The following is a 24,408-nucleotide window of genomic DNA, read 5'->3' as shown; positions in this document are numbered from 1 at the left end:
GTGTTCCTGTACAGGGGTGTGTGTACAGGGGTGTTCCTGTACATGGGTGTTCCTGTACAGGGGTGTGTGTACAGGGGTGTTCCTGTACAGGGGTGTGTGTACAGGGGTGTTTGTACAGGGGTGTTTGTACAGGGGTGTGTGTACATGTGTGTGTGTACAGGGGTGTTCCTGTACATGTGTGTGTGTACAGGGGTGTTTCTGTTTGTGCATGTGTGGTCAGGACCATGAGCTGACACTGTGAGAGCACCGTGGGGATTTGCTGGGGCTGGAGATCCCCTCCCATGGGTCACCCCATGCTGGGTCCCAGGAAGGACAGTCCCTCTGCTCTGCCACGAGCTGGTGCCATGCACCACACCCTGCCCACAGCTCCTCGTGGTGCCAGGGGTCACTCGCCCTTCCCATGCTCTCCTGGCACCCCAAACACAGTGCTGAGACCCATCACACCTCCCTGATTGCTGCACATCCCCTGGCACCCCCTCCTGCACCCAAAGGGACAGGACAGTCCTGGGCTGGGCTGAAACTGTCCCCTCACCAAGGCAGTGCATATAAATTACAACAATAAATTACTGCAGCCCCAGGGTAAAAGAAGCATCAAGTTATGACTTTTACATGAGTATTTAGTCAGCCATTCAATAAAAAATAGGTCTTCCAGTTGCACAGTACCATTTATCAGCTCCATATTTATTATTTATCATAGCTACACATGATGCAAATGTGAATTACCTCGCTGCTCCTCCGAGGAACACTTGCTTTTATAGAAATGTAAACATATATAACACAGTTTGTGGAGTCAGAGGCCCGGCTTTGAAAGGAAAGAGAAATTAGGGATGCAGATTTTATTTTTGCTTCCATTTCTGTGTGATAAATTCTCCTTCTAAAGGTCATTTCCAGAAGTAACTTTCCCTAACTTTGGTGCTGTGTGGGCAGCTCTGGAGGGGGATGTGTGGGAGCCAGCACAGAGGGAATGCTGTGGGCTCCCAGCTCTCCTGTCTGTGGGTGTGTGAGGCTCCTGCTGAGCCTGGGGCCACTGCAGGACTGACCAGAGATCCATGGGGCTCCTGATACCTGTGCCTGGAGCACTGGGGGCTGGCCAAGGCTGGGGGCAGAGGGCTTTGTCCATCCAGGCATTCCCACCCCCAGGATCAATCCTCTCACACGGTGGCAATCACCCACAGCAGGAAATACCTGCAGTCATTAAAATTCCTCCCACATTTATTCCAGCTCTGGTAGTCTATAAAGTGATTACAATTCTGAAAGAGGGATTTGAAGATTTCTTCCCTGCTCCATGTTTCTAGAGTTTCTGGGGTCCTACAGGGAATTTCAGGCGTGGAAGTATTTCACTTACATGAATTGCCTTTCAGTTTCAAAATTCTTTTTACATCTGGGAATCCCTTCCTGGTGCAGGGCTGAGGGGCAGGGCAGGATGCTGTGCCAGGGACAGCAGTGTGGCACAGTGCCCAGTGCAGGGGCACAGATGGGCACAGCACTGCTGTGGCCTTGGCTGCAGGGGGTCACTCCTGCCCCGGGGGTCACTCCTGTCCCTCACTATGGGAATGGCATCTGGAGCTGGGGACCTGCCCTCCCAGCCATGCCCGTGTCCCCAGCTTGGCTCCTTTGTTTGCATCAAGTGATATAAAATGTCCTGGGAAAAGTGTAAAGGGCAGAATTGATTGCTGAAGAGTTGAAGTTAGTACAAAGCTGGAGGGTTCAGGGTGCTGGGGCATGGCAGGGTCTGTGCTCAGCCCAGGGTCTGTGTCCCAGAGCTCAGGGGTGCCATTTGTGGGGGACAGCTGCCACAGGGGCAGGCACTGTCCCCTCAGCCCGCTGGGGTGCCTGGGCACCCCTGGCAGCACCCTGGGCTCTGGGGCAGCATCTGCTCACTCACCCTGCCACAGCCAGGGCTGTGGGCACAGGGCACAGCCCCAGAGCCCGGGCCAGCCCTGCAGCAGGGCAGCAGCAGGGCTGCAGGATGCAGGGATGCAGGGTGCAGAGATGCAGGGGTGCAGGGGTGCAGGATGCAGGGCTGCAGGGTGCAGGATGCAGGGATGCAGGGGTGCAGAGATGCAGGAGTGCAGGGATGCAGGGCTGCAGGGGTGCAGAGATGCAGGGATGCAGAGATGCAGGATGCAGGGATGCAGGGATGCAGGATGCAGGGATGCAGGGATGCAGGATGCAGGGTGCAGAGATGCAGGGTGCAGAGATGCAGGGATGCAGGGATGCAGGGGTGCAGAGATGCAGGGATGCAGGGGTGCAGGATGCAGGGTGCAGAGATGCAGGGTGCAGAGATGCAGGGATGCAGGGATGCAGGGGTGCAGAGATGCAGGGATGCAGGGATGCAGGAGTGCAGAGATGCAGGATGCAGGGATGCAGGGATGCAGGGATGCAGGGATGCAGAGATGCAGGATGCAGGGGTGCAGAGATGCAGGGATGCAGGGCTGCAGGGGTGCAGAGATGCAGGGATGCAGAGATGCAGGATGCAGGGATGCAGGATGCAGGGTGCAGAGATGCAGGGTGCAGAGATGCAGGGATGCAGGGGTGCAGGATGCAGGGTGCAGAGATGCAGGGTGCAGGATGCAGGGATGCAGGGATGCAGGAGTGCAGAGATGCAGGATGCAGGGATGCAGGGATGCAGGGATGCAGGGATGCAGGGATGCAGGGGTGCAGAGATGCAGGGATGCAGGGGTGCAGAGATGCAGGGATGCAGGATGCAGGGATGCAGGGATGCAGGGGTGCAGAGATGCAGGGATGCAGGGGTGCAGAGATGCAGGGATGCAGGATGCAGGGATGCAGGGATGCAGGGATGCAGGGATGCATGGGTGCAGAGATGCAGGGATGCAGGGGTGCAGAGATGCAGGGATGCAGGGGTGCAGGATGCAGGGATGCAGGGGTGCAGGGATGCAGGGATGCAGGCGACTGTGCTGCCAGAGGAAAGTGCTGGATCTGGCGCGGGCACTGTGGTGGCCCCACTGGGACCTCGGTGGCCCCGCTGGCACACGGCAGCACCCTGGGCTGTCCCCGGAGCGGTGCCAGGAGCTGCTGCCCCAGGAGAAGCCGCTGCCGCGGGCGGGCGCGGCTCTCCCGGGCTGCTGGGGGAGGTCATTAGTTACCGCACCCAGGGCTGCGCGGCAGAATAACAGCACATCACTTAGGATGCTAATTCACTCGACTGGCAGCGAGCGCTGGGAATGACAGCTTGGAGGGGTGCGGGGGAGGGTCTGAAAATGGCAGCAGATTGGTATTTTGAAAGGGGAGGGAAGTTTTCTAATGATGAATAAGAAAGATGACATTTGGCGCTCACGTTTCCCGGGCGCGGGCTGTCCGCGGGAGGGTCAGCGTGCGGAACCTCCCGCAACGAGCCCGGGGCTGCCCAGCAGCTGACTGGGGCTGCACCCTTCCCGCGAACAAAAAGAAAGGCCCAGATAATTAGGGCAAGTTGAACTGCAGGAGGTAGCCAGCTTCTCGGCTGCCTTTTGTATATTCATGACCCAGCTTGATTGATGGAAGGACAGTGTTTGGTGACACTGTCATTTGCAAGTTGAAAGGTAGAGTACAGGCTGGAGCTCTGCTCAGATGTGCCTTAAAGGGTCCTACAATAAGCTCATTTGGATGCTGATGATGTTCGCATCTGCATTTCTTTGTTTCTAACTGTTTCAGGAGGACATCTGTTAATTTGTATAGATTAGCTTGGATGCTTTCATTTAAAAACATCAAATTATGGAGCAGGACTGTTTATTATAAAAGTTTCCAGGAAAGTTTAAACTGATTTGGAAACCATGCAGAGTGTAAGATTTAAAAGCAGAATTAAAAAAAAAATAAGAGTATTTTTTACATTAACATTCCGCCTCCCATGCCCAAGAATTAAGACCTGCATTTCTGCTGCATTGTTATCAAGAAGTGTTAGCAGAAGTATCTCTTGAATTATAAATTTCAGGATAAATGAGGCTTGCCAAATTTCATATCTGCCAGGGAGAGGAGGCCCCCTTTGCTGGACAGTGAAAGCCTTTAATACGAAGGGGGGGAAGTGAAATGTAATTAATTCAAGAGGGAAAATGCTTTTACTGTGTAATATTTAGCCACATATTTCAAGCATAATGGTGCTTCTGTCAGAGCAGTTGCAGTTTGTGCAGGTACTGTTTTCAGAGGACAGGGGGCTGGGAGCTGGGGGAGGTTTCACGCTGCAGCTCTGGCTGCCCTCGGTGCAGCAGCTGCTGGTGACTCCTGTGCCAGGGCAGGCAGCCCGGGGCCAGACCCAGGCAGCTCCCAAAGCCAGGCAGCTCCCAAAACCCAGCTCCATACCCAGGCAGCTCCCAAACCAACTAGCTCCCAAACCCAGGCAGCTCCCAAAGCCCAGCTCCAGACCCAGGCAGCTCCCAAACCAGCCAGCTCCCAAAGCCAGGCAGCTCCCAAAGCCAGGCAGCTCCCAAAGCCAGGCAGTTCCCAAACCCAGCTCCAGACCCAGGCAGCTCCCAAACCAGCCAGCTCCCAAACCCAGGCAGCTCCCAAACCCAGGCAGCTCCCAAACCCAGCTCCAGACCCAGGCAGCTCCCAAACCAGCCAGCTCCCAAACCCAGGCAGCTCCCAAACCCAGCTCCAGACCCAGGCAGCTCCCAAACCAGCCAGCTCCCAAAGCCAGGCAGCTCCCAAAGCCAGGCAGCTCCCAAACCCAGCTCCAGACCCAGGCAGCTCCCAAACCAGCCAGCTCCCAAACCCAGGCAGCTCCCAAACCCAGCTCCAGACCCAGGCAGCTCCCAAACCAGCCAGCTCCCAAAGCCAGGCAGCTCCCAAAGCCAGGCAGCTCCAAAACCCAGGCAGCTCCCAAAGCCAGGCAGCTCCCAAAGCCCAGCTCCAGACCCTGTGGACCTGGGCAGGCAGCAGGGACAGGCATGGTGACCTTTCTTTATGTGTCCCTGCCTGTGGCTGCTGTGTCTGTAAAATCTGGGCTTACTCCAGGGATTTTCAGGGACATTAACTCACACCCAAGCAGGCTCTGCTTTGCACTTCTGCTTGGCACCACGTGCCTGCTTCCCAAGAAAGCCTTTGCCATGCGTGGCCACGTGGCCCAGAAACATGGGAATTGGGGTCAGGGCAGTGCCCCAGGCTGGGGCAGGCTGGCTGCAGGGCACTCTCCTGCCTGCTCCTCCCTGTGCCCTGGGCTGTGCTGCACAGCCCTGCTCAGCACTGCTCTGCTGAGGGTCTTCCTCAACAGCATGTGGGAATTTATGGCTATGACTTCCATCTTTGTGTTTACTCCAATTAACACGAAAGCCCTAATTACCCAGGTCACAGGAGCTGGTAGGTCATAAGTGGGGTGGGACATGGCAGATGCCTGAGTAACAAGGTGGCCAGAGAAAGGGAAATACCAACTTAGGAGGCACCAGGAGTGAGCAGATGTGTGGGACAAGGGCAGCCCCACACATGGAGATGGGCTGAGACCCACTGGCACTTTTGGGAGGTCTTGGCCTGGGCTGGGGGAGGGCGTGGGCAGCCCTCACCCCTCCCAAGCCGTGTCCTGGCAGTGTCCCCAGCAGATGCCCATGGCCCCCAGCCCCATGGGCACCTGCAGGGTGCTGGGCTGGCTGTCCCTGGGCTGTGGGTGGGTGCTGGCTGGTGAGCACAGTGTGCTGATGCAGGGTGTTGTGATGGCAGCATATGCTGGCTATTAGTGTGCCTTTTATTTAATTTTTTTTTAATACAATCCTACATCGCTGTTGGCGGTGCAGGCTTAATTGCTACCTTGCCTGAATGCAGCTGAGTTTGTAGTTACTCAAGCAGGAGGTTTTTAAAACTGTGAAATAGTTTCTCTTCCTGCATGCCCCCAGATCAGGTAGAAAATGGGGAAAGAACTGCTAAATGATGTATTTAGAAAAAGCTGTTCTACAAGAGTATTTGAAACATTACAGATCTGCCAGAAGGTCCATTAACATAAATGTTTAACTCAGACACACAAACTTATGTACCGAAATGAAAATGTTTCATGCATTAATTTGCTGCAGAAGGTACTAACATAACAATTAGAGCAACATTCTGCCTGCGTACACTTAAATTTCCTGGGGCAGTGTTTCAGTGGTAATGCAAGCGTTGATGTAGGATCTCCTTGACTCCTGGCACAACACACCCCAGCACTGCAGTTCATTCTGTTAAATCAAATTCATCGTTTCAAACCTGGCAGTGAAGGAACTGGGGGGTTGACAGTAGTGCAGTTTTGGGGCAGGGGGCCTGGCTTTGCTGCCCCTCTGGTTGCCAAGCGTGGGTCAGCCAGCACCCCGTGCCCACCTGCTGACCCCCCACGTTATCCTGGTGCACTTACAAAGAAACCTGCCTCATTCCACTGCTGCTCCCAGTTTGTTTCCATCAGGTGCAGCACCTTTGGTGGGTTTGTGTTTTCCTGCTCTCTCCGAGGCTTTCAGGGCTGAGTTCTCAGTGTGCAAAGGCTGCAGAGGTGGTGGGGCTGTGGGAGCCCCCAGGCAGGCCGGGCTGCCCTGGCACAGAGCTGCCACTGCAGAGCCCCACGCTCCTCCTCCAGCGAACGCCTGGCCTAAACTGAGCACCGTAGAATAAAAATGGAAACATAAAAATAGCAGTTGGAAAGATAAAACAGCATTTATAGTACTAATAAAACCGTTGTGGCTTCCACAGGAAAACATGCTCTGTAACCTAATGCTTACCTGGGAAGACTGTCGAGTTTCGGAGAGTTATAGCTGTTTTTGTAAGAGAAGCACAGAGATTTGCTTCAGGGCTGAGTGATAGATTCTCCTGCCTGGAGCATCCCAGTGTGTTTATACATGGCTTGTATGGCAGCTTTCATAAGACATTTACCCCATGATTTGCGATGAGCTTATGTGTGAATAATTAATGGCAATTAATCCTTAATTACAGTAATTAGGCAAGTCACAGGAAATTAAGCTGCAGCTGGAGAAGACCATGCCTGGGAAGAGAGGATTGGGGGCTGTGTGAATGTGCCATTCACTGACAACATTACGAGGATGAGCAGCATTCAGCAGCTTTGGCATTTCTATTGGCAGCCTTGGGTAGGACAAGAACGCTCAACATTAGCAGCAATCTATAGTTGTCTACAAGAGTTTTTAGTTCAAGTGCCAAAATGTTATGTTGCATATGGTGATTATCTAAGTTTATTGGTTGCCATAATTCAAATGGGTGTAATTGTTTTTGGCTTGATGGTGACATTAGAAACTGAAGCTTTTATGTGTTCATAGGTTCTGTTGGCATCAGCCATGGTTCAACTTCTCGAAACAATCCATCCAGGTTTGCAATTATGGAAACGGATTCTACAAATGGCTGGAAATTAACGGAGAAATTTTCAATGATTAAAAAAAACACAACAGCAAAACTGGCAGTTTCTTAGTTGAGCAGCTAATTGCTTTATTATTAGCTGCCTTTTCCATTAAAATGAGGTGTGCATGAGGTGCAGCGTGGGCAGAGGCTGCTGCCTGGTTTGGGGAGTGGGACCAAGGGGGCAAAAATGGAACTGCTGGTGGAGAAGCATTCACAGGGGACAAGGCCATGTGAGGGATCTCCTGTGTTAATCCCAGGCACGCCATTGTACTGGAAAGCAGATCTGTGCTGGAAGCCTTTTGCCCTGGGCAACCCACAGCGAGGCTGTTTGCAGCTCAAGAACTGCAGCCTTCCCCGTCATTAATGTGCAAAGTTTTTAAACCTCATGATTAAACATGTTTCTGTAATTTACTGGGTTTCCAAGTGGCGATGTTTGTGCCAGCAACAATCTGGGGCAGAGCCGTGGAGGGAAGCACACATTAGTATCAATGGAACCTACAAAAAGCAATCAGTAATTTATGAGCTTGTGGAAAAATGCCCACATGTTCTCATCAAATTATAGGGATCCTATAATTTACTCAGTGACTACAAGGTGCACGCTCCCAAACCTGCTGTGGGGTGTTAACTGAACCTCTGATTAGATTTAATCCAAACAACTAATCTGTTAAAGGGTCCTGAATAAATAGGCTGCGTGGCCAGAGCAGGGTGTTATTCTGGAGGAAGATGACAACTCCTGAGGAGGTCAGTCAGTCAGTTCCACCCCAGAAATTAAAGTGACCTGCTGCAGGGTCGGGTGTGGCTGCAGCACCAGCCCAAATCCTGCCTGTTCTCCTCTGGCACTGCCAGTGTCGAGTGGGAGGGCAGAAGGGAGATCTCTCCTGTTTCACAAATAAAAGCCTGGAGCCAGATGTTTGCAAGCTCTGTACTTGTTTGTAATATGGAAACATGTAAAAACTTCAGCTCCTCGCATGTGGAATCTAGATCAATTTTTAATTTACTTGTACGCATGGATGACTCATTTGAAAAAGAAAATTGTCGCATCAAAAAAAAGACATTTCAGGCTGCATAGGTTGCTGCATTTATCTGTTTCTCGTGCACTCTGGAGTGGAAATAAGTCACAGTATCTTAATAATGGTCTTGATTTTATAAATGATTTTCCCCTTGAAATAAGCAATCCATTCATTTTAATATGTAGAATTGGTTTGCTAGCAGGGCGACAGTTTAAAAAGACTTCCAACTGTGACACAAGTGCAACCATATTGCTTCCTATTACTCGCTAAGGTAGTTGTTTAGAAGAGAGAATGTTCTCCCTGGAAATGTTTAAAGTGCTGTAATTTTATTTAGGATAATGAGGATTTATAGCAGTTTTGCCATCTGAAAACCTGCCTTCAGACGGAGCGGAGCAGGCGGGTGTGCTGTGTTTGGTGCGGGCGGCGCGGGGAGGTGACTCCGGAGCGTTCCCGCACCGCGCCCGTTCATCGCCGCTGCTCCGGACGCTCCGCTGCCACCGCTCCCACCTTCGTTCAAACCCTGCTTTATGCAATATCCTAATTCGGAGATCTGCCCGCTCTACGGGCTCCGCTCCTTGTCAGGGCTGAGCCGGCTGAATTTCAGCCTGGTCAGGATTTGGGGGGAATTCCTGGCCGAGTTGAGGGAGTTTGGGTGCATGGGACTCGGCTGTGCTGCGCTCGGCTCTGCTGGAAGGTCCTTCCTCTCTGTTTATTTTTGTTGTTGGACCTTTAGATTTTTTTCCCTGATTAAGAACGCTTCCCGTTTATTACCGGGCAGGATCAGCACAGGGCCGGGCGAGGGTGCTGAGCAGAACTGCTAATGCCCTGCTCAGAAATAGAAAGGAGAAGGAATTGAACTGTTACAGATTTTATCAGATTTTATCTCCTCGCTGAAAATCTTAGCTCTCAAAACATTCCTAATTTCCCTTATTTGAAGGCTCAAACAGTTTCAAATTACTGCTCGTGGATTGTTCTTGACACCGAGAATGGTAAATTTGAGCTGTGGAAACGCTGGAATGTGTGGTGTGTGCTTTTCCTGAACAAGGGAATTCAACGGGTAAATTACAGTCATTTACTTGGAGTGTAATTTACTGAGAGCCTTTAGGCAAATGCAGGAGAAAGGACAGCAGGACGGGAAAAATAGCTAAAACAGGGGCTCTCCCTCCCTCTTTGCATGAAATCCACTCTGCAGCCACATGATGGGGATAATAAAAACTTTCTTATTTAAAATACATATAATTCTTATTATTTTTTCAATTCATAAGGCAGGCATTTGGAAGTATGACCAATTTGTGTGAAGATAAGATTTTAAATCTTGCTAAATTATATACACGTCTTCTTAGGCTTGTGCATTTTGTACCTCAGTATCTGCATGCAATCATCCCATATTTGAGACTCATAAAACTGTTAATTTTGTGCCTAATAACAGGTCAAGCATCTGAAACTGTCATCGCGCTAAGTGGAAATTGCTGTTTTCATCTTATGGAAATATTTAATATTTAATAAATTTTTAAAAAATAAAAATGTTTATCTAATGGAATCTACAATGAAGAGATGCACTTGAGGTTTCATTTTCAACGAGAGCATAGAAACAAATACCAGTGTGTGCTTTTCCTTCGTTTAAGTGGTAGAATCATGGCAGAGAAGCAGGCAAGGATTTGTAACCTGCAGAGCCGTGGAGGTGCAGGATGATGCTGGGGAGGTGTTGTGGCCTGGCTCCTGCGAGGTGGGAATTGCAGAGCAAAGAGCTGTGAGTGGGTTTGTGCAGCACATTGTAATCTGACACTGAAGTTGTGCCCTGCATTCCCCATGTCATAATTGATGGCTAAGGAAAAGCACATGCTATGCTAATCCTTTGTTGGAATAGCTTGTTAAATTGCGGTTGCCAATTTAAAATAAACTATGGAATGCCTGTCTGTATTTGAAGGTTTGCAGTCTGCAGTTTTAAACAGTCATTTTAAAGCTGTTTTTCAACTTTATGTTGCATGCACACTGTCTGCCTGTGCACACAAGGTCAGCGTGTTCGCCGCTTTAATAGCCGACCATCAAGAACAAAATCAATGAGCTGCGTGTTTCACACCAGTATCACAGGGGATTTTCCCATTTATAGCACATTTGTGTACTGATCCTAAGTTTAAATGACAATATTGATGCCCTATTAGAGCTGTGCCGAAAGGGACGTCGCGCGGCTCCTGCTCGAAGTTGTCTGAACTCGCTCCTTTCCCAGACTCCTGCTCCACTTTCTGTCCAGCTGCCAAACACGAATAATCCCAGTGCTGCATATGGGGCTGGGCTCCCACGTCCCTGCTCGCAGGAGGGGGAATTCCTTGGCTGCAGATTTCAGATCCAGATCTTCCGTAGCTGCTGCAGGAGGATTATGAGGCTGAGTCTAAATAATCATCTGCGTGCTGATTACAGAGAATAAAGTGGCATTATTGCTTATGGATGAGAGAAGGCAGCGCTGCCCTGGGAAGACGCAAGTGCCAGTTCTGTGGGAATTTTATGAGTCCTGGTGCGGTGCAATCAGCCGGCTCTGACGGAAGGATGGCTCCCGGTCTGCGGGGGAACGGATCCTGCGCTGCCCAAAGGAAATGTTACTTGTGCAGGAGAAAATGATTTAATGTTGGTAGAAGGGTTATTCATTTATAAGGGATTAAAAATGACTTCACTATAATACCTTTAATTTGTAATAATGGTCTGCGGGGCTGTTTCCTGTCTAAAACAAACCGTTTGACTGGCATGTTCGTTTGATCCATTCAGTAGTGTGGGATGTTAGAGGGATAAAGGTATTCCTGTCACTTACTGCGTGCTCAGTTAAACCCGTGAGGGTGCCAGGCTGACCCCGGGGCAGGGGGCAGGACTCGGGCACACAGGGCACAGCTGCTGCTGGAGCTGCTTTCATGGCAGCAAAGCAAGGAGAATCCAAGGCCTGGCTGTGCAGAACGCCTGAGCTTGGAGGGGCTGCAGACAGGGAAACCAGCACCAAGGAGACCTTTGCACTCGAGCTGTGCTCGTGATCAGCCTGTCCTCCTGCGGGGCAGAGGTGGGTGGCACTTGCAGCCCGCAGCGGCTGTCACCAGGTTCACCCTCCTGCTGCACCCAGCCTCCTCTCCCAGATTGCCTTCACAGGCTCCTTTTGGGGTGGCTGCACTCGTTTGGGGCACAAGTCCTGGACAAAGGGCCCGTGGCTGTGCTGCACGTGGGAGACAGGACACGGCCCAGGAGCAGCTCTGTGTCCCCTGCCAGGGCCTGGTTTCTCTGTCCACTGCAAAGTAAACAAGTGGAGAACCAGCTTGCTCAGATGGGTGTCACCCGCTTTTAGCATTAAATTACAGATTTCACTGTTTCAGTTCTTGTTACAGGTTTTGGGGATGACGAGGAAATCTCTACTTTCTAGACAAAAAAGAATTCATGGTTCCGGTCTTTACAGACAAATTAAAAAGGTGACTCAGAGTCTCCGACATGGGAGAGCAGATAACCAGGGTCCATATTTATTGCTGCAAAAATCCTCGTGCTTTTTTGAATTAATGTGGTGTGGGGAGAAGGAGGCAAGAGTCTGACAGGGATTTTCTTGAACTATGGTATTAGTGGGTAAAGGACAGTGCTAGTGTGCCTGGGGACAGAAGGCAATAATGAAAGACAATGCAGAAATCCTCAAATTCCAGAAAGAAACATACCAAGAGATATTTTCCAGTGTAAGTACAGACTTTCTGTGTAGCTAAAGAATAAGCAGCAAAGAAAATAAACATATAGTGCTTGTGAATTTCCTTTTGTTCCAGATCACAACTACAAGGCAGAGCTGTGTCTGGTAGAGAAATACAGGCAGGATTAATCTGAATAAGCATTTCCAGTGTGGCTGTTGTGGAAAAAAAGGCATGTTCTGCTTGCAAGTGCTGAGAACAGGGCAGGATCCTGGCCTCCTGCTTTAAATCCGCGTGTATTTAGTGCAGAACTGCTGTCTGGTTTACTGGGAAAGAAAAAACCCAAGCGAGCCAATTTTGATTGGAACAGGCAGGATTAGAATGCAGGATTATCCCTGCAAAGGCTATATCGGGTGGGCGGCTCAGTGACCTTTGTGGGGAGCATGTGTGGAGCTGTGCGGGATAAATCCCCGTGTGGGGACACGCACAGGGCGCTGCTGGCCCGGACCGTGCGCGGGCAGTGCCCCAACCGCGCCTTTGTATGAATATGTGCCTGGAAATAACGTTCCTATAGGTGCAGGTGATATAAATAATGTATGTGGAGAAGCTCATAAATGTAAGCTCGAATTTTCCTCAGTAGTTTTTGTTCTCAATCACCTTGATGAAACAATCTTGAAGGCGCTCTCCTTTCCGTGGCATTTGGAATGAGTCCCTGACAGGCTGATTTTCCACCCCTGTTGTGATGCTGCTTTCTCTAGTTAATATTCCTCTGTAAGTGTCGTACCAAAGTAAACCAAAGGAGCCCGGCTCATGACACTAAGGCTGCATTTGCATTAATTATGCAGTCAGGGCTGGTGAGAAAATGCTGTCACAGAGAGAGAGGCAGTAAATGAGAACCCTCCGAGTGCGCCTGAATGAAGAGCATTAAGTTCATTTACATGGGCGCAGGCCGCGAGGCTGGCAGGGAACAATGGCTTTGCTCTTGTCGCTCGCCGCCGTATTGTTCTGCGGCTTAATGACTCCCCGGCAGAGTGGGTGCGCTCACAAAGGCACAGCCACGATCCCTCCGGTATTAATAACGGCCGTAATAATTAATAATATCCCTCTAACCGGGAAGCTCACGGCGCCCCGGCACCGCTGAGGCGCTGCCCGGCGGGGCGGCCGCGGCCAGGCCGGGCCCGGTTCCCCTCACGGGGCGGGCACAGGGCGGCGGTGCTGCCCGAGCCCTGCCCGGCGGGGACGGCTCCTGGGGGTCCCGGGGCCATCACCGAGCCCTGCGGTTCCCCAGGACCGTCACCGAGCCCTGCGGTTCCCGGTGACACCACCGAGCCCTGCGGTTCCCCGGGACCGTCACCGAGCCCTGCCCAGGACCGGCCCTGGTGGGGCCCGGAGCGCTCGGCTGAGCGGCCTCTGTGGCCCGAGCAGGAATCTCTAGATTTGTTTATTGACGCTGATATTTTGTGTATCCAGCACCCGAGGCTTTAGGTGTGTAGCGGGATCGTGGTGCCAGGAGAGGTGTTTGGAGATGGGTCACTGGTTTCCTCTCTCCCTTGCCCACAGCGGCCGTGCCCCCACTTGGGGGTCTCCCATTGTCACCCTGAGCCGCCAGACCGCTTTAAACCACAAATCAGGCATGGGGAACTGCGCGAATGGGAAAATATTTACTGCACATGGCACTGGGTAAACTGGAGCTGAGGGTTTCATGAGCATCCCAATGCTCACAGCCATCAAAAACCTCTCCAGATCCTTCTTCTGCCTCTCTGTGCATGTGGACATCGTGCTTGTTATAGAGTGAATGCAAAATGTGTGACCCGTGCAGAGATGACCATCTACAGAGATGAGAAGAAATATTAATACATATGTAAAAAATTAAAGATTAACACCTTGATCTTTTTATACAAAAGATTAATCTCCCAATATTATATTGCAGTACAATAGTTTGGGGCAATTGTCATTGGATTGTGGAGGTTTCTTTTAAAGTTCAAAACTTGTTGTCACCTCTGTTTATCTTCAAGACTTCCAGGCACTTTAAGCTACAGTTTAAATAAGTGACTATTTTTATTCATCTGCTGACAAAATTTTCCTTGGAATGATTTATATTTCAATAATAGGTTAAATTATGTTTTGCATTCTGTGCTTTGATGTCATGCAGGAAGTGTCATCACAAGATAAACTTTCACATCTGAGAGTCAATAAATTGTGCTTAGGTAGTCTAATGAAAATATTGAGAATGGCTATATGGAGTTACAGCCAGTACAGCCAAGCAGCACAGATACATGCAGATATTTAACAAAGGGCTGTGTTTGATCTCACGGTGTCATTGCCTTTGACACCATGGCACGGTACCAGTTTACAGTGATACGAATCCTATAATACTATATCATGCTTTTATCCACTAAATAAAAACCTGCCCTATGTTTTATTACAAAGTAGGTGGCCTGGAGGAAAAATATATGTATTCTTTCCTTTTGGAATAAAATATGCATTTGGGCTTCTCATTTCATCTCCAATCTGTGTTATTCCTTAAAAATGCAGAACTGCCTGAAGTCCTCTTTAATATTTAATTCAACAACTTTTTAATCTGTCATTATGCTGTGATGAAGTAAGCATCAAGTGTCGCTGAAAAAGATTAAATTATACTTGGAAATAGGAATTGAAATGATTTAGGGTTGGAGGCTGAATATTTGCTTTGCACAAGTAATAATAGTGGGAGCTTGGGTGAGGCACAGGTTTGGATCTGGCTCTAATGCCTCTGCCGATCCCCTCTCCCTGGTGGCTGCCCCTTGATTTACTCTGGCACTGCCAAACTTGATTTGATTTAAATGGAGGTAGGAAGTGGAAATTCCACACTACAATAGATTAATTACTCTCTGCTGCTCCTTACACTGATTTTCTTTTTTCTGTAAACATCATAAACACTGATGCAGCAATCCAATGGACAGCTGCTCTGAGCAGCTTCATGATTCCTTGCTAGCAAGTTTATCTTAGAATGGAAAAGCAGGAATATTTGATATCTACCTCTGGAAGAATGGGTGATGTGTAACAGAGGAACACTTGTTCCTGTCCGTTCATGAGGAGGCTTGTGCCAGCTTAACTTGGGCTTTCACTCTCCCTGTTTTGATGTCACCTTTGGATTTCTCTGCCATGTTCTGGAGAGAAGGGGAAGAGCAATGTCACATTGAAGGGCAGTGTCACATGAAAGAGCAATATCACATCACAGCTGTGAACCTTGAGAGACCCAGGCTGAGAATCTGCTTTACATGGGGCCAAAGCAGCCGTGCTTGTGGCCCTGCTCTGGTCACAGTCTGTGCCAGACCTCATCAGCTTTGGCTCTGCTGGACACAGCTCCAGCAGCCAGAGTGTGGGATGGCAGGGGAAGGAAGGTCTGTGGTGCTTGGGCTGGTGATGCTGGGCATCTCAGCACCCTCCTGCGTGACAGCTACTTCCAGTTACAAAGAATAATAAAGGTAATTTTGGAGCTGTGGTTGGTTTTCCGAGGAATATTATCTTTGCAGCTCTAACAGCACCAGCTGACAGAGGAGAAGCTGTCTCCAAGCACAGCTTTCTCTTAGCTCTGAGGGAGAAGTGTCAGATTGCAGAACACTGTGGGAATTCCTTTAATGGCTACCTGAATGGCATGGAAGTGATGCCTCCCCTAGTAGGGGTTCTGGTCAGAGTTCAATGCACTTCACAGTCCCACTCCAGAAATGGCCCCACAGATTTGTTTACAGTTCTGGCAAAACCTTGTTCTTCTACAGCAAATAGTAAAAAAGCCTCTGTTCCCTCCTAGCCAATGCATTATTTATAATTATTCTCCCTTCCTTGTAGAAATGTGAATATCTGTATAAATAATTGATTGCAATTATTAATTGGGGAACATGCAGTATTTTTACAGCCCTGGTGTTGCTCACACAGTTCCGAGTGCACGGGTGGCTCTGCAGGTCCCTGTCCCCCTGTCCCGGGGCAGATGCCCCGTGCCTGAGCCCTGGAGGGTGTCCTGGGCAGGGGGCTGGGGGGAGTGTGCCCATGGGGGGCACAGCTGCCTGTCCCTGTGCTGGCCCCTGGGCTGGCGGAGGCTGCTCTGGCCTTGTGCAAAGGTGAATTTTGTCTGACAGGGACAGAAGTTTTTTCTAGTCTGGAGAGATGTATAACCTCTGTCAGAGGAGCAGCCTGCTCTGTGCTGCTGTAGAGCCAAGCACCTTTTAACCTCTTCAGACTGTAAATTCTGAGCAGTTGATATTTGAGTGTAATTCCTCTCCAACTGGCATTATTATTTGATTGCAATGAATTACCTTTTTAAAAAAAATCATAAGTATAAATTCACTTGACTGATCCTGCAAATTATTTATGATGTAGTGTTTTGGTCTAGGATAACCTTTTAAAATAAATCAGTTTTTCAATAATAGTTCAATGTTTGCCCACCTAATGGTGTTCCCATTAAGATCTGCATTTGTCACCAACCTGCCTTTTCTGCCTGTGTAGGAGACAAGTCACCGCCCCTAAACCCACTCTGCTTGTAGGGTAAAGTAAATGCATGTCTTTGTAGGAGAATAAATAAAAAGAGCAAGCTGAGTCAATAAGCGGGTTCAATTCCTGCCTGCAGCCATGGCGGACAGCTCATTTGGTAGATGTGGGTGTTTTGTTTACATTTATAATGCAGCTTTATTTAATGCTGACAGATATAGCTTGTGGCAAATGATAGTCAGAATGTATGAGCAGTCATAATGCTTCTGTCTTCTTATAGTGTGCTGCTGAAAATAAGCAGTTCACCTCTGTTTTTATTGAGGAAAGGATATGAGACAGCTATAGCTTCGCGAGGCTATTTATTGAGTTGTTTTACTAGCTGTGAACATGCCGCTTTATAGCAGTTGTGAAAATGGACTTTGCTAGTGTGTGGGAAAGGAAATAACATTGCAGTATACAAGGGTAGTAAAAAAACCCTCTATAAATAATTTTTCAGACTGAAGAATATTCTCATTTAAACAGCTAGAGAGGCTGGTGATTTTTGCCAGCTGCCAGCTCTTCCCGGGATGGCATTGGGTTAAAATTGCTCCATCAAATGCTATTAATATTTTAATGTCAAAAAATAAAATTTGGATAAGCTGTTTGGAGCTGAAGTGTTGAAGAGCTTTGTAGGGAAGTTTGTTGTTGTTGCTGAGTTCTGTATATCCACACACCCATCCATGTTTCGTGGTGCAGTGTGATCCTCAGACCTGCAGGGCTGGAGGAAGGAGCCGTGTTTGGCACAGCTTGGTTTGGAATTGGAAGATTTGGAATTTTACTCTCCCTGGGGGCTCCACAGGGCTCAGTGTGGTGCAGGTGTGGGGTGCCAGTGGTGCTGTGGGCACTGGGCACGTGCCAGGTGGGGCTCAGTGAGCTGCTGGTCCTGCTGGCACTGGGATCCCCTGGCAATAAGGCTGCCCTCAGGCTCTGTGCCTTTACCTGTGCAGGTGAGCACTGGCCACGCACGGCTGCTGGGCACCGAGCCCGTGGTGGTTTCAATCTTAAACATGTAACCCATGGTCTTATGGATGAGGCAGGATTTCAGATCAGTGCCTTTTCTGGTTTTATTCCCATGTTCAGCAGCAGCACTGAGGGGCACAAATCATTTTCATGCATGCAAAAATAATTTCGAAAATGGTATTAGTCTCAGCAGGTGAGGCCTTTTGTTTCTTCCATGTTTATGTACAAATTCCTAGGGAACAGTAAATATTAAATTGAAATAACCCTCCCTTATTATTACACAGCTGAAGATTCAATTTAATTCTCTTCAGATAAGGTTTTTCTGGACACATATTTGCAATTGCCTGTCCTGTAAATACAGTTCAGACTGTAGCCAGGGGCTGCTTCCCACCTTTTCTGCAGGAAAGGCACTGTATTTCCGTGGTTTTGGTTTTTTTGGATGCAGACATCTTCCTTCTCACTCTCATTATGTTTATGGATGACAGGAGTGCAGTAAAATGTCCCCTTTCCCCCTTAACTGGACGGAGAAATGGGTTAATCTCTCCACAGAGCCATTCCTCTACTTCACCACCTGTTTCCAAATCCCAGTTGTCAGAGGAAGAAAAATTCAGAGTCTGGTGTGGGATTGAGGACTGGGGGAGGGCAGAGCCCTGGCACCCCCTGCACCCAGGGGTGACACGAGGAGGGCTCTGTCTGTGTGCTGGCAGTGTGACAGCTCTGGGAATGCCCTGCTGGGGCTCACAGGCCATCCCACCCTGCACAGCACAAGGGCATTCAAACCTGTGCTCTCCTCCTCTGATGAGACACCCTGGAGGTTATTCAGAGGTGAGATATAATCAGCCAAAATTTTACATTTTATTCTTTACACTACAGAATTAATTTCATTTTTATGAAAATAAATACATGGTCTAGCTCTCCTAATAAGACTATCTCCGTGGTGTTTAAGTAATAATCATTTATTGTTTAAATACAGTAGAGGCTGTAACAAAATGCTGTCAAGAGCCATCACACTCATTAACCTGCCAGCTAATTAGCCTCCTCCTGCCTGATTGCTGACAAGTTCTTCAATCTGAACCTATCGCTGTTGTGTCAGCGCTGAAGCACCGAGCGAAGTGGAGGAGGGCTCCATTAGATGTTTGCGAACAAAGTCTGTGCATTAAAGGTTTGTTTTCTGCACTCCAACAAATGTTACAGCATTAATATTCTCAGCTATAATTAAATTGGCAACTCTTAATTATGGTAATTAGTGCATTAACCATGTCCTGCCCAGCGTCGCTGGCAGGCGGAGCTGGCAGCAGGAGGGAAGCCCAGACGCTGCCCATTGCCTGGCAGAGCTGCCATGCCAGGGCACAGCCTCTGCCCCCGGGCTCCAGCTGGCTGCAGGGCAGAGCCGGGGAGAGGGGGAAAAGCTGGGATGGGCTGGCACCCAGCGCTTGTACAGAGTGTTAGGGGAACACCTACGGAAACAATGAGTGCAAATGTGCCCGCCGGTGGGCACTGGTGTTTGGGGGGACAGAGCACAATGTACCAGACTCTGTAATCACTTGCCCAAATTTTCACTCCTGGACAACTCAGGAAATGAGTTTTTTCAGTCCCAGTTGTCTGCCTTTGAACTGATGTTCACATGACAAACCAACCTGTGATCCATAATTTGCGTTAGTGCCCTGGAGTTTGGAGAGCTCTCCCCTCCTTTGTCTGGTATCCCAATGTGGTTTGGAGTCCAGCAGACACGAGTGTGGATAATTCCTGTCCTGCTGCTCTGGCCGGGCTGGGAATTTTGGGAAATCACAGCAAGGTCAGTGCTAAATGCTAAACAGCCAGTGAGTAAAGGTCTGGTGCTCATGTGAGCTAAAGTGGAGACATAACGATAGATAAATGTGAGTGTAGCTCGCAGCCCTGAGGGTAAATGGCTGCAGTGAGCTGGCAGGAGGGTCTGGGGACCTGGGTGACACCTGCAGTGGTGCTGCAGGTTCCTGTGCTGGGGCAGGGCAGCAGCTCTGGAGCTGTGCCAGAGGACCCCGACCCTGTTCCAGCCGCTCCCCTGACTCCAGGCAGAAGGGAAGTTCTGCCTGATGTCTCTGTGAGAGGCAGCGCCTGTTTAGGGGCAGCTCCTCTTGCTACTTTCAAAGGGGGGAAAGTGTTACCTTGATACGTGCTCATTTTTTTTTTCCCCTAGTGCATAATAACTCCATATGTATATAGGAAAAAGGGAGATAACCCAAGGCGAATTTAATTTCAGATTGGGTTTTTGCTTAATGTATTATTCATAGTATTATTTATATCATCACTTAGACACATCCCTGGCAATAAACTGAAAACTTAACTTTAACAATATCGGGCACCTCTGTTTTGGGGGCGATGGTGGGCTGGGAGCCTTTGGCTCCTCTTCATCACATGCGAGGGTTTAATAAAGGCTGCGGGGTGGGGGAGGGTGTTTAATGAGGGGCTTGGAGGGGGGTTGTTTGGCAGCTTTTTTATTCCCCCCAACATTTTTGCTGCATGACCTGGTTTTGCATTTTTCTGCATCTATGTTCATCTAATTAGGATGTTCTAAAAAGACCTGGACCACTTATTGTACAGAACTGTAGCCTGTGGGTATTTAATAAGGAGCTTTCAGTGGTACATTTGCATCTTTTGCTCCGGGTCTGAATAGCGAATTACCTTAAAGATCATTAGAAGCGCTGCCGCATTGTTAAAACCAGGCCACGGTATTCTAATGACAGTTTAAAACTTGAGGCGTTGCCTGTGCCACGGCTCACCTCGGCATAATTGTGCGTGGCACGGGTGACCCTGCTGGCGGGGCGGCTGGCAGGGTGTCCCCGGGCTGGGACAGGTGCGAGGGCTGACAGCGCCGGGCGGGCACGGTGCCGGTGCCCTCGGGCATCCCCGGGACCCGCACTGCCCCCGAGGGGGCACTGAGCCCCAGGAGCGGGACAGGAGGGGGGCAGGAGCGGGGCAGGAGCGGGGCAGGAGCGGAACAGGAGCGGGGCAGGAGGGGACAGGAGCGGGACAGGAGCGGGACAGGAGCGGGAGAGGAGCAGGGCAGGAGCGGGAGAGGAGCGGGGCAGGAGCGGGAGAGGAGCGGGGCAGGAGCGGAACAGGAGCGGGGCAGGAGCGGGGCAGGAGGGGACAGGAGCGGGGCAGGAGCGGGACAGGAGCGGGACAGGAGCGGGACAGGAGCGGGAGAGGAGCGGGGCAGGAGCGGAACAGGAGCGGGGCAGGAGCGGGGCAGGAGGGGACAGGAGCGGGGCAGGAGCGGGACAGGAGCGGGACAGGAGGGGACAGGAGCGGGACAGGAGCGGGAGAGGAGCAGGGCAGGAACGGGACAGGAGCGGGACAGGAGCGGACACTGCGCCCGGGGCAGGAGCGGGACAGGAGCGGGGCAGGAACGGGGCAGGAGGGGCAGGAGCGGCAGGAGTGGGGCAGGAGCGGCAGGAGTGGGGCAGGAACGGGGCAGGAGGGGCAGGAGCGGCAGGAGCGGGGCAGGAACGGGGCAGGAACGGGGCAGGGGCGGCAGGAGCGGACACTGCGCCCGGGGCAGGAGCGGGGCAGGAACGGGGCAGGAGCGGACACTGCGCCCGGACAGCCCTTGGCTGAGGGATCAGCCCCTTGTGCCGCCCTGGCCTTGGGCCCAGCTCCTCCTTCCCAATGGATTCCCCTCTCCCTGTGCTTCGTGTTTCACTCTCCACAACACGTTTTGTGGAGCTGCTGGGCTTTGTGGCTGCCCAGATCTTACAGCACGGCTTGGAGAGGTTTCCCCCGGAGGCTCTCCCATTCCGTGTGCCAGCAGAGTGACAGTGCCGACCAGCGCTGAGCCCTTCTCCTGCTCTGTGTCCCTGCCTGGGCAGCGTCAGTGCTGTGCCCACCAGCGTCTGCCGCCTTTGGCATTTCCCAGCTTTCAGGTTGTTCCTTCCTGGCTGCAGAAGTGATGCCAAGCCGAATCCAGCTGGGTGCTCCAGCAGCCCAAGTCCAGCACCTGGGGGGTGGCTGTAAATCCAGGGAACCCCTTGTTGCCTTCCCTTCACCCTCGCCGAGTGCTGGCAGGTGGAGTGACCCAGGAGCCGAACCCCTCTTTGTGCTGCTTTCCCCGGGGCTGCCAGGGTGTGGGGCCACGCCCGAGCACTTCTTCCGAATAAATCAATGCTGGTGGGGCAGCCAGGCTGCCATGGAGTCTCATGCCTAGGAATTCCATGAAGAAATGGGGGACCTTCAGGTGAATGCACTGCTTGGGCAGGTGAGTGGTTTTAAGTGGTTAAAACTGCCAAGAATAAGCTGGTGGTTTGGCAGAGAAGCTGTTTGTGCAGGGAAGAATTTCTCTTTAAAAAATTCAGTGTAACCAGCATTATTTTTTTCCTCTGGGATCTCAGACAATGAATGCACAGGCCTGTTCATTAATATCAGTTGTCTTCTGCAGGGAGTATCCAGATTTGTCGTGCCAGGTTTTAAATTTTTAATGTATTACCAGTTCTTACGCGGAGCAGGCCTTTTCTTTGTTCTTTTTTACACTAATACTGTTTTGTATTCAGCCTCGCACTCAACTGATGCATCTCTTGGTGTCCCTTGTAAAAGCTCTCCCCTTATCAGCCCTGTTAGGTCTGACAAAGTCTGTCTTTGTGAGTTCCTGCAAATGTTCGTGTCCAATTTTCTTTTCAGAAGAGCGGGTGGGTGTTTGAACAGTAATTGCTCTATGCAAATCCACGGCTGGTTTGGCGGCAGAGGTGTCACAGCTCTGTGGTGAGGGACCCTGTGCCAGGCGTGGGTCACTGCACAGGGTGGATGGAACAGTCACCCGCGGTGCCCAGCAGTGCCCAGCAGTGCCCGTGAGCTGGAGGGGCACTGCCACCCCAGGGCTCCCACCTCCACTCCACCGTGGGTTTGCCTGCAAGGCAATTGCACCGGGAGTTTCCCCAGTTTCTGTGCCGGTGACAAACTCCAGTTTCAGCCTGTGCCTGCTCTGGGCACAGCTGTCCTGGGGCAGGGCTGTGCTGCCCAGCCCTGCCTGGTGATCCAGGCTGGGCACAGCCATCCTGGGGCAGGGCTCTGCTGCCTGGCCATGCCTGGGATCCCCTCCTGGGTTGTGCACAGCCCTCGGGCACGTTTCGGGCTGTGTCGAGTCGAACCAGACCGAGCGATTTGCATGACAGACTGTAACTCTTAAAAATCGTGCTCGTAAACATAAATAATTAATCACATTATAGTTTTTATCATCCTTTTCCTTCCTAGCAGTATTAATAAGTAGCTCATCTTCTAGCAACACCTGTTAAACCCAAAGCTGTCAGTCTTTATTTTCCCTAGAGAGCCAAGGAAAAATTTGTTATGCAATAATTTCTCTTTTACTTTATGCTGTGACTTCGATGTGTTTTGTGTTGATGTGTGTGTACACAACGTGTGAGAATTGTCTCTGCTATTTGTTTGCTTGGTGCACACCCTGCCCTGCCTGGGGGTCCTGGTGGTTCTCCTCAGGGTGCCATCAGACCCCTCTGCAGGTGCAGGCCTTGGGCAGGGTCCCTGGGGATGTCCTGCTGGGGCCAGTGCTGCTGGCTCAGTGTGGCCACCACAGTGCCCGGCCACACTCCTGCACCCAGGAGCCACCAGCATTTGGAGAACCTTCACTTCCACTTGATTTCCCCACACAGCAGACAGTGCTGGGCAGTGCCTGCTCACAGCCCCCCTGGGGGCCACCCAGACACAGGGGGTCAGCCAGGATCACCTGCTGCCCACCCCTGAGCTCTGGCCACTGCCCTCTGCCCCTGTGCCCAGGGACCCATCCTGGGGCAGCCACTCCCTGTGCCCTCTCCAGCAGCACCAGGGCCCCTTTCCCTGTGCCCTGGCTCGTGTTTGGGGCCACAGTGAGTCTGTGGGTGCTTTGCAGTGGCAGGGGGTGTGAGGGCTGGGGTGGGCTCTATGGGCAGTGCCTGCCAGTGGGTGCCATCTGCACCCTGTCCCTCCTCCTCCGTTTACAGCACTGGAATTCCAATCTACTGCTCATGCAAAGAGGGCTGCAATAAATCCTGCAGTCAGCGTTAGGTATTGTTTGTTTTAGCTGCCTTGCAGTTGGTGTTCCCCCTTTCAAGGCAGAGCCACTCTGAAAGGTTAGATTCACAGTTAGTGGCGCTTTAGCTCTCCCTTTTGAATCAGTGAGGTTGCCGTTTTATTGCTCTCTGACTTGCACTTCAGTGATGAGAGTAAACTAGCATCAGATTAAAGGTCAGCAAATCCCATCAAAGAGAGGAATATTAGGGGCACAGATAGTTGGAGAGGCAGCACACCACTGGGTATTGACAGGGTGATTCCAGGGTATCACTCAGCAGAATTATAGCTGCCCAGAGAGTCAGTACTGCTTTAATGAGCCTGTGTGAAGAGGAAGAGGGTGGATTTATGTAGTTCCTCATAATTTTCTGTAGAGACTGTTATTGCAGACATTCTGTGGAGTGTTCTGGTCTTTCATTTAATTCAAAGGTCCTGGAGCTTTTCCATCCAAAGATTCCTTTCTGTTAGCTCAAATCAAAGCTGACATCTCTGCCTCTGCCACCTGAAGCACTGGCTCAGGGAAGGGCTGTTCCTAGCAGGCTCCTCTATGCAGGTAATCCAATCTGCAGGGCTGAGCAGGGGCCTTGCTGCTCTGTGTTTCACCATCATACAGGCAGCTAAAATAGTCATTTCTCTGTCACTCTGAAACAAAAAAGGTAAGAATTTACAGTCTGTTCTTCTGGGAATCCCACATAGTTTCTGCTGCTGTCAGGTAAGTATTGCTTCCAGTGCATGCTTTGTGTGGTTTACATGTGCTTTCCTTCTTTTGTTGAAATGCAATTAAATAAAATATCAGGGGTCAAACTGTGGGTATGTCAGGTCATTTACAGCCCTGCAAGGAGGAGAGCACCACGAGGAACCAGAAAGTTGCATCATTTACTCCTGCTCTCTCCTCTCCTGTTGGTGTTAGAATATAGAGCTGGAGTTAGAATGTTTATGCTGGGCAGTAACAAAAGATCCCAAACATTGCC

The 24,408-nt window shown here is 50.6% G+C and overlaps 4 protein-coding genes across 12 annotated transcripts in view; 2 read left to right on the top strand and 2 right to left on the bottom strand.

The window, feature by feature from the left end:
- Positions 1-8,759, bottom strand: part of ARPC5L (actin related protein 2/3 complex subunit 5 like) — a 195,182-nt gene extending 186,423 nt beyond the window's left edge. Inside the window, exon 1 of the mRNA XM_079324484.1 lies at positions 8,755-8,759. The gene's annotated coding sequence lies outside the window, so the exon portion shown is untranslated. The remainder of the gene's footprint in view (positions 1-8,754) is intronic.
- The window catches only part of HSPA5 (heat shock protein family A (Hsp70) member 5), a 458,542-nt gene that overhangs the window by 176,782 nt on the left and 257,352 nt on the right, over positions 1-24,408 (bottom strand). The window lies entirely within an intron of this gene.
- MVB12B (multivesicular body subunit 12B) overlaps positions 1-24,408 on the top strand; it is a 303,240-nt gene that overhangs the window by 48,488 nt on the left and 230,344 nt on the right. The gene's annotated exons all lie outside the window — the stretch shown is intronic.
- Positions 1-24,408, top strand: part of PBX3 (PBX homeobox 3) — a 103,656-nt gene that overhangs the window by 50,626 nt on the left and 28,622 nt on the right. The gene's annotated exons all lie outside the window — the stretch shown is intronic.

The sequence above is a fragment of the Erithacus rubecula genome (assembly GCF_903797595.1).
Source record: "Erithacus rubecula genome assembly, chromosome: 21".
NCBI lineage: Eukaryota > Metazoa > Chordata > Aves > Passeriformes > Muscicapidae > Erithacus > Erithacus rubecula.
The sequence above is the reverse complement of the archived record's forward strand: the minus strand, read 5'-3'. Positions and strand labels throughout refer to the sequence as shown.